The following is a 13,231-nucleotide window of genomic DNA, read 5'->3' as shown; positions in this document are numbered from 1 at the left end:
AAATGAATCAAAGCAGAAATATGCAAAACTACTAACTTTAAATAAATACTCACGGAATTTAAAGTAAGTGTATGCAAAATTGTGTATTTTAAATAAATGATGCGTAATTTCAATAAAGATGAGTATCACAAAATTGCATACTCTAAGTAAATTATATATATATATAGAGAGAGAGAGATAGATAGATAGACAGACAGATAGCCATAAAAAATAAAGCACAAGTACGCAAAGCTGTGTGCTTTAAATAAATGCATGTTTAATTTAAATAAAGCATGAGTATTATAAAACTACGTACTCTAAATAAGTGTAAACACCCAAAATTTTCCAAATCCATTCCAGACATCTTCATTTCACAGATGCCATTCTCCTGCAGGGCGATATCAAGTCTCACCCCTAGGTCTACCTCAGTCTAGAGTTCAGTTTTACCCCCCTTCCAGCCAATAAAATTACCATTTTACCCTTAGGTCACCCCTAGACTTCTCATCGGTTAGGTTTAACTAAACTCGTCTCGATTTCAGAAAAGTTAGAATGACTGCCATTTTTAACTCCTATGAGCTCACGATGAGCGAATCCTGATCATTTCTGACCGTTTCATCTAATTTATCTCATTTCAAGCCAAATAAGCTCACTTTAGCTCAAATCTTAAGTAAATTGTCCCCGAGTCAGTCAAATCCAATAAATCCCATCCCAGTGAGTTTGATCTAAGTTCAATAGGAGTTCGAGTAACTCAGTTTCAGTTTAAAGTCACATTTTCACACTCGGACCTTCGTTTCAGCACATTTGAGCTCATTTTAGCTTGTTTGAGCTAGATACAGTCCAGATCGAGCCGACTTCAGCTGGTTGATCTAGTAATTTAGCTCTAAAATTAGTTCATTTGAGTATAATTGGCTTCTAATTCAGTTCATTCTGAGCCAGTCTAGCTCAAATTAGTTCAGACCAGTTTAGTACTATGTTTCTACACCTCAGGGCGAAGACCCCAAAAAATAAAATTATCCGGGATAATGTTTCTAACAATTTTTTAACTGGGACAAATCCCAAATTCAGACTTGAAACAATTCCTTCATTTAATATCTTATCAATATTCGAGATCCGACCCATTTCAATTCGGATATTGGATCTAATGTTGGATCTGGTGTATAATTTCTTTTCGAACTTGGACCTTTCATCAAATTCATTCAGAAATCCATATCCGAAGTCTAATTTCATTCTTCGAACCTCGAATATCTCATCAGATATCCAAGATCCAACTAAACCATTTCGGATTCATTTCAGTCTGGATCCACCTTCTGATCCATTTAGAAGTTCAAATTCAATCAAATTTCTGAACTCATATTAATTTAACATCTGAGATACAATTTCACTTCTTAATTACTGATTCAGATCCAAGATTCAGTTTCATTCTCGGAATTGGATCCAAGATCCAAAATCAAAAGCCCAGTTTTATTATGAATTTGGGGCTTTTTCCATTTTTAATTCGTTAGAAATCCATATTTAGGGTTCAATTTCCAGTTTTAAACCAATTTCCTTCAAATCGAGACCCAGATCCAATCTTTTTCAAAATTTCGGATCCAAATCCTCTTCAAAAACCCAATTTTTATCCTAATTTCAAAATCAATCTTGATATTTCAAATCAAAATTCATCATTTTGCAAAAATCCTTTGAAAAATATCTTGAATCCTGTTCAAACTTTAAATCAGATTTTGCAATATCAAAATGGATCCAAATCCAGTTTCAAAATACATTTTTTATTTGAAATTAATTGGGGATTCTTAAATTCAAAATCAAAATCCATTTTTTACCCCCAATTTTAAAGAAATAATCCTTTGAATTTCAAAAATCTCTTGAAAAATACCCTGGATCTAGTTTAAAATTCGATATGGATTGCGAAATATCAAAATGGATCCAGATCCATTTTTAAAATCCAATTTTTATTCAAAATCAATTTGTGAATTTCAAATTCAAAATTAAAATCCAATTTTTATCCCCAATTTCAAGATAAATCTTTGAAGCAAAAATTCTCAAAATTTCAATGTGGATACAATTTTGCTCAAATTGGATTTCATAAATCAAAATTGGATTTTTGAAATTCGATTATTTCTAAAATCCCCTTTTTACTTTTATATTTCATTCCTCTTTTCCCTTAATTATCAAAATCGAAAACCAAAAATACTATTTTCAAAAAAGGGCACCATTTGATATTGTTACCAAAATTGTTTTTCAAAGTACCTTCAAAATTCCCCTTGCTTTTAAAAAACCACATGAGCATCACTCATAAGGTGATGCCATGTGTCAAATCTTTCAAGAAAATCCCATTTTGCCCATCTCCAAAATAAATAAAAAAAGACATACATGGGCACCCTCTTGCAAAAAGGTGTCATGTGTCATTTTCTTTGACAAAAGGGCACTTTTGCCCATTTACAAATTGGGAAAAGATCCACATGGGGCTGGAGCCAAGCCCATGTGAGCCCTCCCTTTGCCACATGGTCACCCATATGGAAGATGGGTGCCATGTGTCCAAGCATTTCCAAAAGTGCATTTATGCCCATTTGCAGAAAAGAAAAATGCCCAAATGGGCTTGGCTTCTACTTTTTGAAAATTTTTAGTCCCATATCTAAAGTTTTGCAAAATCCAACCCTATTCCTCAACTTTAAATGGACCTCTTGGGGGTCTCTCAAACCATGAAGCTAGAGTTTGAGGAATTGAGAGTCTCTTCCCTTCTTCTCTGTCTTTCCTTCTTTTTCACTTTGGGGTGACGAGTTTTTCAAAGAAGAGAACTCTCCTCCTTTTCATTGGTGGCTCAAGCTTGAAGGTGGTGGCTGGAGCAAGGAAGAAGAAACCCAAGGTAGGTCATTTCTCTCCCTTTCTTTTGATTTTCTTTTTTTCTTTTTATTTCTTCCAAATTCTCAAAATCGTCCTCCTCTTCTTCTTCCCTTTTTTCTTGCATTTTTTTTCAATTTCATGTAATAGTAATGTAGATCTAGTTCAATTTCATGCAAATTTCTATTTTCTATGCTTTGATCCATTCAAATTGTTTTTTACTTTATGCATTTTTATTTTAGCCAATTAGAATTAGGATTTGATCTTCAATAGATCAAATTCTATATTCTATGGGCAAAATCAATTTCAATTTATGCCCCAATGCTTTCAATTTTATTTCATATGCTTTCCTTTATGTTTTTATATCATTTTTTATATCATTAATGATCTAGAATGATAGATCTCATGTTTTGATCATTGGATCAATCTATTTTGAGATTCTATTTCATTCAATGATGTTGAGATGATTTTTTCAATTCTGGTCTATTTTTGCCTTCATCAATTAGCATATAATTAGGTCTTATTTTGATCTTATTTTTTTACCAAATCATCATATATATGTTTTCGGAATCCACACAAAAAATCAGATCATTCTGATGTGTTTTGATCTCTCAAAAAAATCGAGATTCAGACCCTATTGTTTAGTTCCGTCCGGATTTTTCCTGAAATTAGACCAACTTGTTAGTGTGATTTCTTCCTAACCAGAGATGATTTTTTAAATCTGTAAAAAAGAAAATCTCCAACATTGAGTATAGGTTTTTTATGTAAATTTTTATCAATTTATATGGTGTTTTGACATCTATTTTTTGCCAAAAAAGAAATTTTGTTTTACTGTGTCAACTTTGTGGGGTAAATTTTAGCCCATTTTGTTTCAATGATTTCTCCCTAATGAGAGATTATTTTTCCAATCCGTAAAAAGGATCCTATCTATTTTTGTGTTTAGTTTATTCATGTAATTTTTATCTATTTCTATGTAATATTTCTATTTCTTTTGTATTTTAAGTTGAAACCTTGCATGTTTGCAATTAGAGGCATTATTTTGACTTAAAACTATATTGTTGCATTCATATATCCCTAATGGGAGATTATTTTTTAGATTTGTAAAAAGGAGTTTTTTTCGTAAAATGTCTAGTTTATTCATGTCAATTTTCATAATTTTTTATTAAGTTTTCATTTGTCATTCGAATAAAAAATCAGAAACTTATTGAAATTTTTTTCACAGACTTTTACAGATTTTTGATCAACTTGATCAGATGAGATCTCCCTCATCAGAGATCATTTTCTAAATTTGTAAATTTAAGATTTCTCCTTTGCATTTCTAGTTTATTTTCCTAAATTTCATTTTTTAAAAAAAGTTTTTATATTCGATTCTGAGCAAAAGTCATAACACTATCATTTTTTCCTTTCAAGCATTTTTCAAGCTTCATTTCAACTTATTTTGATGTATCCTCTTTAATAAAAATTTATTTTTGAAATTTGTAAAAAAGGTTTTCCTTTATTCTGATTCTAGTTTATTCACATAAAATTTCATGATTTTTTGACATGTTTACGAATTTTTTCTTTATTTTTTGAGGCATAAATAGGCAAATCTTGGATTTTTCTTTAATTTTTCAATAATTGAAGAAAATCCATAAAGGCCTATATTTATTTCTAACATGTTTGTTCATTTTGCAGGATTTTCTTTTCTTTTCTTTTTAATTAATGTAGCACATTCAAGTGTTCTAATAATACATTAATGAGAAAATTTACTTTATGCTTAGTTTAGAATGAATGAGCATCTTAGTTTAATTTTCTTTATTTTAATTTGTTGCATCTTTTTCTTTTATTTCTTAAAAATACTATGAAAACACGAATGACACGTGCACCATTTAATAAAGGATAAATAATGTTAAGTACAGTTCGTATTTACCACCATAGTCGGGATATGAATAATACTTAAAATTATTATTCTTTGTTAAAATACAATTCATTTTAAAAGATCATCATATTTCAAATACATTATCTTCCATTATTAGAATCTAAAATAAAGATTAAATCAAAGTATATTCGTGGCCATAGAAATAAATATATCAAAATTTAATCTTGTTTTAATTCTATAAAGGCACAAACATTCATTTCATTCTTTATTGGAATTTAGATAAAGATTAAAATTTTAATATGTTTGTGACCATAGTCATGAATATATTAACGCTTTAATCTTGTTTTAATTCTATTAAAGAATGAAGTTTGATTTTAATTCCAATTTCAAACATATTCTTTTAATGCATTTCATCATTTAAGGTAAAAATTGCATCATTTCTTTTCTCCTTTTCTAAAAATTTGAAATTTTCAAAGTATTATTCATTTTTCCAAGCATTTTCCAAGTGGTTTTCGAAATTCTTTTCCCATTTATTATCAAAACATTTTTTATTTTATTCTAAATTATTTTTCAAATCATTTTCAAGATTATTTCAAACCATTTAAAAACCTTTTCAAGATAATTTCAAGTTTATTCTAATTCATTTTCAAAATATTTTTAAACTTATTCAAAGTATTTTTTTTTGAATCTTTGGATTTTCTAAAATCCTCCTTTTCAAAAATAACTTTAACTTTCAATTTCAAATTTCAAATTCCAATTCCAAAATGCAATTTTCAAATTTCAATTTCAATTTCAATTTCAATCTAAATCTTAATTTTCAATTCTCAAAATTCAAAATAATCTCAAGATTCCAATTTTTTATTTTATTTCTAACTTTCTATTTATCAAATTCCAAATTTCAATTTTGAACTTTATTTCAATTCTTGATGTTTATTTCAAACTAAAATTCGAATTTCACTTTGAAATTCTATTTCTAAATTCCAATTTCATTTCCAAAATTTCAATTTCAATTTCAATTTCAATTTCTAAATTTCAAATTCAATTTCAAATCTTTAATTTTAATTCAAAGTTCAATCTTAATTTCCAATTTCAATTCTAAATTTTGATTTTTAATTTCCATTTTAAATTTCAAATTTAGTTTCAGAAATTGATTTATAAGTTCAATTACGATTTCAAGAATCAATTCTAAGTTCAAACTTAATTTCAATTTCAAACTTTGATTTTGATTCAAAAAGTCAATTTTGAATCCTATTGCAGAGTCCAACTCAAATTCAATTTATAATCAAAGTTCAATTTCATTCTGATTTTCCAATTTCAAATCATTCCAAGTTTGATTTCCGAATTCAATTCTCAAACCAAACTTAAAATTCAAATTTTGATCTTCTACTTTGAAATTGAATTCTATTTCTAAATCTAAATGGATTTTTGAACTATAAAGTCATGTCTTAAATGATACCTTCAAATCCATTTCAAAATCACTTGGAAGATTCAGGTTTCTGAAAAATTATCAAAGGCATACATATTCTCAAAACTTAAAAATCATAGCACAAGCATGATTTAATGTGCATTTTAGGACTTAGAATAATTTCTTAGACAAATTTAAGCAAGTCAAAGCTATAAATTCGATCCTTGGTTTAATTACCTCTGGTAAAGGTGCCAGGAACGGTTGAGCCTCGTACCGACAAGCGAATTATGTCTCTCCATTTTCTCATAAATTTCAAAGCGCATGTGAGTAATTTCAAAACATCTTTATAAAAGGTCAAGTTAGACCCTCCAAGAGTTTTTTTTCTCTTTTTCCCTTAAAAAGGAAGAAAAGAAAATATTTTTGCAATGATCACAATAAGTTGTATGTATATTTGTATATATGTTTACATAAATAACAAAGCAGCGAAAAGGCCATCGTAAATAAAGAAAAAGTATGCAAAACTGCATACTTTCAATAAATGCAAGCAAAATTTAACTAAAGCATGAGTATCCAAAAATGGTATATACTCTAAGTAAGTTATATGTATATATACATATAATAATAATAATATGTATATTTGTTACATAAATATAAATATGTATACTAGAAGTGCACAACTGCCATAATCACATGTATCTTTCCATACCTCATAGATAGCCCAAAATTTTAACGATGCTGAGCGTAGGTGCTAGCTTGCTTGTGCCTCAGTATTCATGCCAGAGGTATAAAATCTCGTAAGTTGCACCAATTTGAAGAGCTCAAAAGATTTTTATTGAACTACGAAAAGAATGAAGGTTGACACTTTTTTCTAGCGAAAAAGGCAACTATTGCGTCGCTGGGTTCGAACCCGAACCCTATTAGAGTTGATCGTCAAGGCTTAACCAGAGTTAGCTGAGTTTAAGTTCACAAGAGGATGCATGACTTAACTAGAGCTCAACCGAGTCGATCTTGGTTGAGCTCAAGACAAGCTAAAAGAAAAATATCACAGAAAAGAAAGGGAGGGTGTGGCTCGACTAGGGCACAACCGAGCTGGGCTCGGTTGAGTTTGAGTCAAGCTCAAAATCCCAGACAGAGTCAGAGTGTGGCTTGACTGGGGCTCAACCGAACTGGGCTCGGTTGGGCTCGAGCTGAGCTCCCAAGAGGTGAGAGAGGGGGCTTGGCTCGACTCAGGCACAACCGAGTTGGACTCAAGTCGAGCCGCACACAAAGGGGGAAGCCACCCAACTGGGTGGCCTGGTGGCTCGACTGAGTCGAGCCCATGTCAGCTCCACTTGAGATCTAGGAGGCACTCAGGCTTGAGGCTGGTGGACTTGACAGGGTCGAGCCTAGGCTGCCCAACCCGAGACCTATAAGGCGGGGGGGGGGGGGGGGGAGGGTTTTGGTAGGGGCTCGACTAAGTCAAGCTTAGTCGTCCACCAACCTGACTGACCTTATGAGCGCAAGGTGGCGCGGGTCACCCTAGCTCCGGGTGGCTCAGCTAAGGAGCAATAGTTGCAACTATTGCTACAGTCGAAAATAGTGCAGAGAGAGAGAGAGAGAGAGAGAGAGAGAGAGAGAGAGATGGCAGTGCAGGCATTGCCATCATGGTTATTTAAGCCAAGAGGGAGGCTCCAGCCCCCACCTGTTGTACCACTGATGGTGCGACAAGGGGAGTGTCGAGCTACTGCACAGAGACAACAATGAATGGTAGTAAGCACATAACAGGAAGGAGAAGAGGGCCACAACGGCACAAGCAACCATCATGCTCTTGAGCAGAGTTATGCTTCGGTGGTGGAAAGAAAAGATGAAGAATAAGAAGAAACGAGTAAAGGAGAGGCTTACGGGTAGTGGAGGGAGATTGAGCCAGAGGCTCGATTATGAGAGGGAGAGAGAGAGAGAGTGTGATGGTGGCTGGGGGTGGCGACCTCGAGTGGTGGCTCACTGGAGAAGAAGCAGAGAGAGAGAGAGTGGGCTTAGAAAGAGAGGGTTGCAGTGAGAGGGATGGCAATGATGGTGATGTTTGTTTTTAAATAAAGAGAGGGGGTTAGTTATATAGAGTGTGGGTGGGGCGGTTGAAAAGATGGATTGGGTTTTGGGTTGGATCCAACAACAAACCCAATATGCAAAAAAGGGGTGTTATATGGTGTATTTGGATTGGGTTGGGTCAATTGGAACCCAACTCAATCCTATCACACACACACACACACACACACATATATATATATATATATATATATATATATATGCAAAAAGGAAACCCCTCTTGCAAAATTATAGAAATGCCCTCGAGAGCGAAACGTCAAGAAAAATGTCGCATCTTGATACCATCATATCATCGTGTCATCGCTTGTCATACACACCTAATCATCACTTGTGCCCATAAGACGAGTCAATTTCATAAAAAACTGGTAGGTGCACAAGTATATCAATTTAGGACAAAACTAATACAAGTTTTTAATTCATACAAGATATGCAATTTAGAATTTGCAGAAATGAGCATACTAATCTTGTTTTTGTATCGTTCTTATATTATCAGATGTCTCCGAAGAGTGAGCAAAATGAGCATAATAAGTATATATTAGAACCAAACTAACATATATGATGCTCCTTCGCGGTGTGTAAATCAAAATACGTAAAATGAACATGATAACTTCGTTTCGATATTAGTTGTCCTGTGGGTCCGCATAAGAGCAAAATGTAGAAACAACTAAGATTGTCTGGGGGTTTGTTATGCTATGTATTTTGATACCCCGAACAACTAGCTTAGTCTACTAAGGGGACCGTCAATGACGGAGAGAGAATTTCCCAGAGGTCACTTGTTCAAGGGATGCATCCAACTTCTGCAGAAGTCCATATGATCTACCACTTAGGATAATTTTTTATAGTCCCGTCCCCTAACTCCAATGATTGGGGACACCGAGTCATTTGCTCGAGGGGTGGTTGTTAACAACCAATCCATCAGAGTTTTTATACCATCCCATCCTCTCCCTTGACAGAAACAAAGAGACAAATGGGTACGTCATGTTTTATTTAACTGAAGATTCATTCTACATGCTCTGGTTTTTCAAACCAGCTCGAGCATCTTGCCTGTAAAGGCGATCATCACCATTTATGTCATTTCAACGATGTGCCTTTTGCATGCTTCGAGGTTACCATAAACCTCTCATCCAATAATCGTAGTAATAACATATTGTGCATGTCTGATAGTACCGCTATGATGAGAGGGGTATAGGTTTCTCAAAAAGAAACCCCAGCTCAATTGTTTCATGAAAAAAATAGTGTAACCATTTTAGTTTAGTTTGACATGATCTGGTCATTTAAACTACTTGTATATCACTGTGCAATTTGCAAGATACGAGATTGCCATGAATATTTCATCCATTTATCGTAATATCAACATGTTGCGCATGTCTCGCGATACTGCTTGCGATAAAAGGGGTACGGGTTTCTCAAAAGAAACCTCATCCAATCACATTCCCAAGCTCCCAATCGGGGATATCCAAGTTATATCGGATATTAAACCGAAGTTAAAACATTTTCCTCCTATCATGTCGTATTGGAAAAAATTTAGTTGTAATTAGGAAACCCCCAAGTATTTGAAACTTGCTTTTCAAAATTACACATTTTTGGAATGCTGAATTCTTACAAGAAAAGCTTTTTCTTTAAGGTCTTTGTGCTTATGTGAAAATCTGCATCTTTTTAAAAAGTGCAAGTTTGATACAAGGTAGGATAGAATACGCACTTGCGTGACTTCCGTCAATGCATCAATGTATGATATATATATATATATATATATATATATTATAATGCAGGCGTGTACAGATTTCAGTGTGACGACAAAGTATAAATCAAAGCTTGATGTGCGAAACTACACATCGAGCTAAACAAATAAGCGGTGCACGAAGTATGGAATTGTACTTCAACTAAATAAATGCGTAAGAAATAGCCAGTGCACGTGATAGCGCAGTGGTAAAGTAAATGACATAAAGCAATGCTCGATATGTAGAACCACATATTGAGCTAAATAAATGTGTAAGCAAAAGCCTCTGCATGTAAAAGCGCAACGGCAAATAAAATGACATAAAGCAATGCTTGATATATGAAACCTTATATCGAGCTAAATAAATGCGTAAGCAGAACCGTGTGCAAGTAAAAGTGTGACGGCAAAGTAAATGACATAAAGCCATTCTCGATATGTGAAACCACATAGATTCATGGAGAGAGAACGTCCGGGGGGGGTATGCATTATTATAAAAGAAAACCCTCATGCGGGGGGTTTAAATTAGAACATGGAGAGTGAGGGGTCTGAGTGGAACCGAATCCAACTTGGATCCGATCAGATCCAAGTTGGATCCAAATCATTTTTTTTTTTGAAATTTTGGGTTTTACAGATGCACCTCTAAATTCTGAGTTCATCGGTATTTGATTTGTCTGAATTAGAGTTACAATTGACCCAAAAATCATATTTTTTCAAAAATGGCTCGCTTCGATGCGATTGGAACTGGATTGGACCGGATCTGATCCCTATGATCTAAGTTAATATGGATATGGACTCAGTCAAAGACCCATATTAATTAAGATGTGATCCAACTTAGGATCCATATGGATTTTGGATATGGATTTGGATCTTGGATTCAAATCTAGATCCAAAATCCAGATCCACCAAAATTAAAGTTGTAAAATCAATATTAAGATTTAATTTGAAGATATGTAAGGTTAAAAAGACTCTGAGAGGGATAAGATACCCTTTGGATTTTTTTGGGAATTTATTAAGTAATAAATAATTTAAAATGTATTATTTTAATATTAAAAAAATAATAAATTTTGAGTTTTTCTAGATATTACTGATTAGGGTTTCTAGAGGAGTGTCACCCTCTAGAAGCACCCAATAGATAATTTAGAAAGAAAATAATATAAACAAAGAAGATAATAAAGAAAAAGGAAGGAGGTTGAAAAAAGTCAACAAGAAAATTGTTCATGCATATATTTTGCATTTTATTGATACTATTTTATGCATGGTCCAGTGAAAAATTGTAATAAAAACTCCTTATCAATATTTTTGAGAAACTGCTTTGAAATTGGAAATATCAAAAAATCGCATATTTCAGATCTTGCCCTGCGTTGTTCATTGTTTTGTTTAGTTTAGAAGTTTCTAATTTCTAGTTTAATTAGATCAGAAGTTAATTAACTAATTGTAATTAGTTTAGAAAAGCTTCTTTTGAAAAACACATTTTTGAGGAAGACCCTTTTTGAAATTAAGAAAAAAAATTAGATTTCCATAAAAAATGTGTATTGACCTAATGCTTAGTATAAATATTTTTTTTTCGACAAGAACCCAGGTTTTTGCCTTCAGAGAAAATGCAAGCCTCTGTCTCCCTCCCCCTCTTCTCTTCTTCGCCCGTTTCACACTTAGTCGGTTCCTCCATCGGTTCTTCCTTTCTCTCTTGTTTCGTCTTACTTCTAATCCTTGCTATCATTGACTTTTTCTTATCCCCATCATCGGAGATATATGCAGCTCAAAGGTAAGACCACTTTCTTTTTCTCAACCCCTCCGTCGGAACCAGATCAGAAGGTACATTTCTTCTCCCCCGTCTCTTCGTAGTTTCATAGTTTTAGTTTCTGCATAGCATATATCATATTATTGCATATAGTTTCGTTTGATCATGGCACATTCATCACATCTAGTTTAGATTAGCTTTATTTTTTATCATCTGGAATATATATATATATATATATATATGATAGTTTAGTTTAGCCGATTTTCTTAATTTGTGCGTAGAATAATAATATTTTATTCAAATCGATGGATTTAGCAAAGAGTAGTTTTATGTTTTAGTGATTTTTAATTCGGTTCATGTTATATTTAGGTTAAATTTAGTTTAGATTTAATTTAGAATAACTTTTAATATATGTTTTTTATGTAATCTTAATTATTTAGTTAAATTAATGCTAGCCGATTATGATTTTTTTATAAGTTTAATTCCTTTTAAATTTTTGGTAGTAGATCTAATATTTTTCTGTTAGTTTTTAGGAGTAGTTAGTTTAAATCCATTAGAACAATAAGAAAATTAATTAGATTAGATAAAATAAAAAAGCATTTTAGCCGAATTTTATCTTCTTTATTCAAGTATTAGTTTTAGCATAGTTACTGCTCTCTTTCATTAAATCATATTTTTTTCGTTAGTTAAATTAGTTAATTAGTTAGTTCAAATTAAGTTAGTTCATGTTAGATGAGTTTTAGAGTCAATAGTTAGTTCAGATTTTGAGTTCATCATGTGTAGTTGTGTTGAATTAACATTAACTGATTTTTGTGTTGACGTTACTTCATTGTTATTAATTAGATCATATAGTTGTAGTTAGTTTGCATCATTATTTTCAGTTTATCATTAGTTAATTTGTTAGTATTACGTACAACACATTATTATGTGTTAGTTATTAGAATAGTTGTTAATTCATTAGTTAATATCTTGAATTCGTGTAAATCGGGTAGGCATTTTCCTCATTCATGAGTTAGTTTGTTATTATATTTTTTGTCTTTTAGTAAGTTAGTTTTATTATGGTTTCATGTCTTTTTTATATTAGTCAGGTTAAAGTGTCGTAGAACACATTTGTCATTGAGTATTTCAAGTTGAATTTTGATTATGGTTAGTCGGTTATAGTCTTTTGTCTTCTAGTTAGTTCTTGAGTTAGCAAAGTAATGCGTAATTGATTCTTGCTATTTTAGCTAGCACTTTCTTGATTCATTTAGATGATATAGCCTAGTTAGTTTTGTGTTAGATCTTGTTAATTAAGTAATTAGATATCGTACAACAATAGTTAGTTAGCTATTTTATATGCTTAGTCCATGTGTTAGTTTTAATTTCTTTCTTGATTTCCAACTAATTTATTTCCTGAATTTTTTAGTTAGATTGTCATTAGTTATTACAAATTAGTTTCTTGTTAGTTAGTTAGTTTTGCTATTTTGCTATTTTGTTATTTAGTGATTTAGTGTTATGTGTTACTTAGTTTATTATAGGTTAATTAGATTAGTGCTTTGTGATTTTTTATTCAACTAACCATGATTTTTTTGTCTAGTTTTTCTGTGTTTTATTCATGTTTTGTGATTCTGTTTT

This window comes from Nuphar pumila, chromosome 5 (assembly GCF_984573655.1).
Source record: "Nuphar pumila chromosome 5, dmNupPumi1.hap1.1, whole genome shotgun sequence".
Taxonomy (NCBI): Eukaryota; Viridiplantae; Streptophyta; class Magnoliopsida; order Nymphaeales; family Nymphaeaceae; genus Nuphar; species Nuphar pumila.
The sequence above is the reverse complement of the archived record's forward strand: the minus strand, read 5'-3'. Positions refer to the sequence as shown.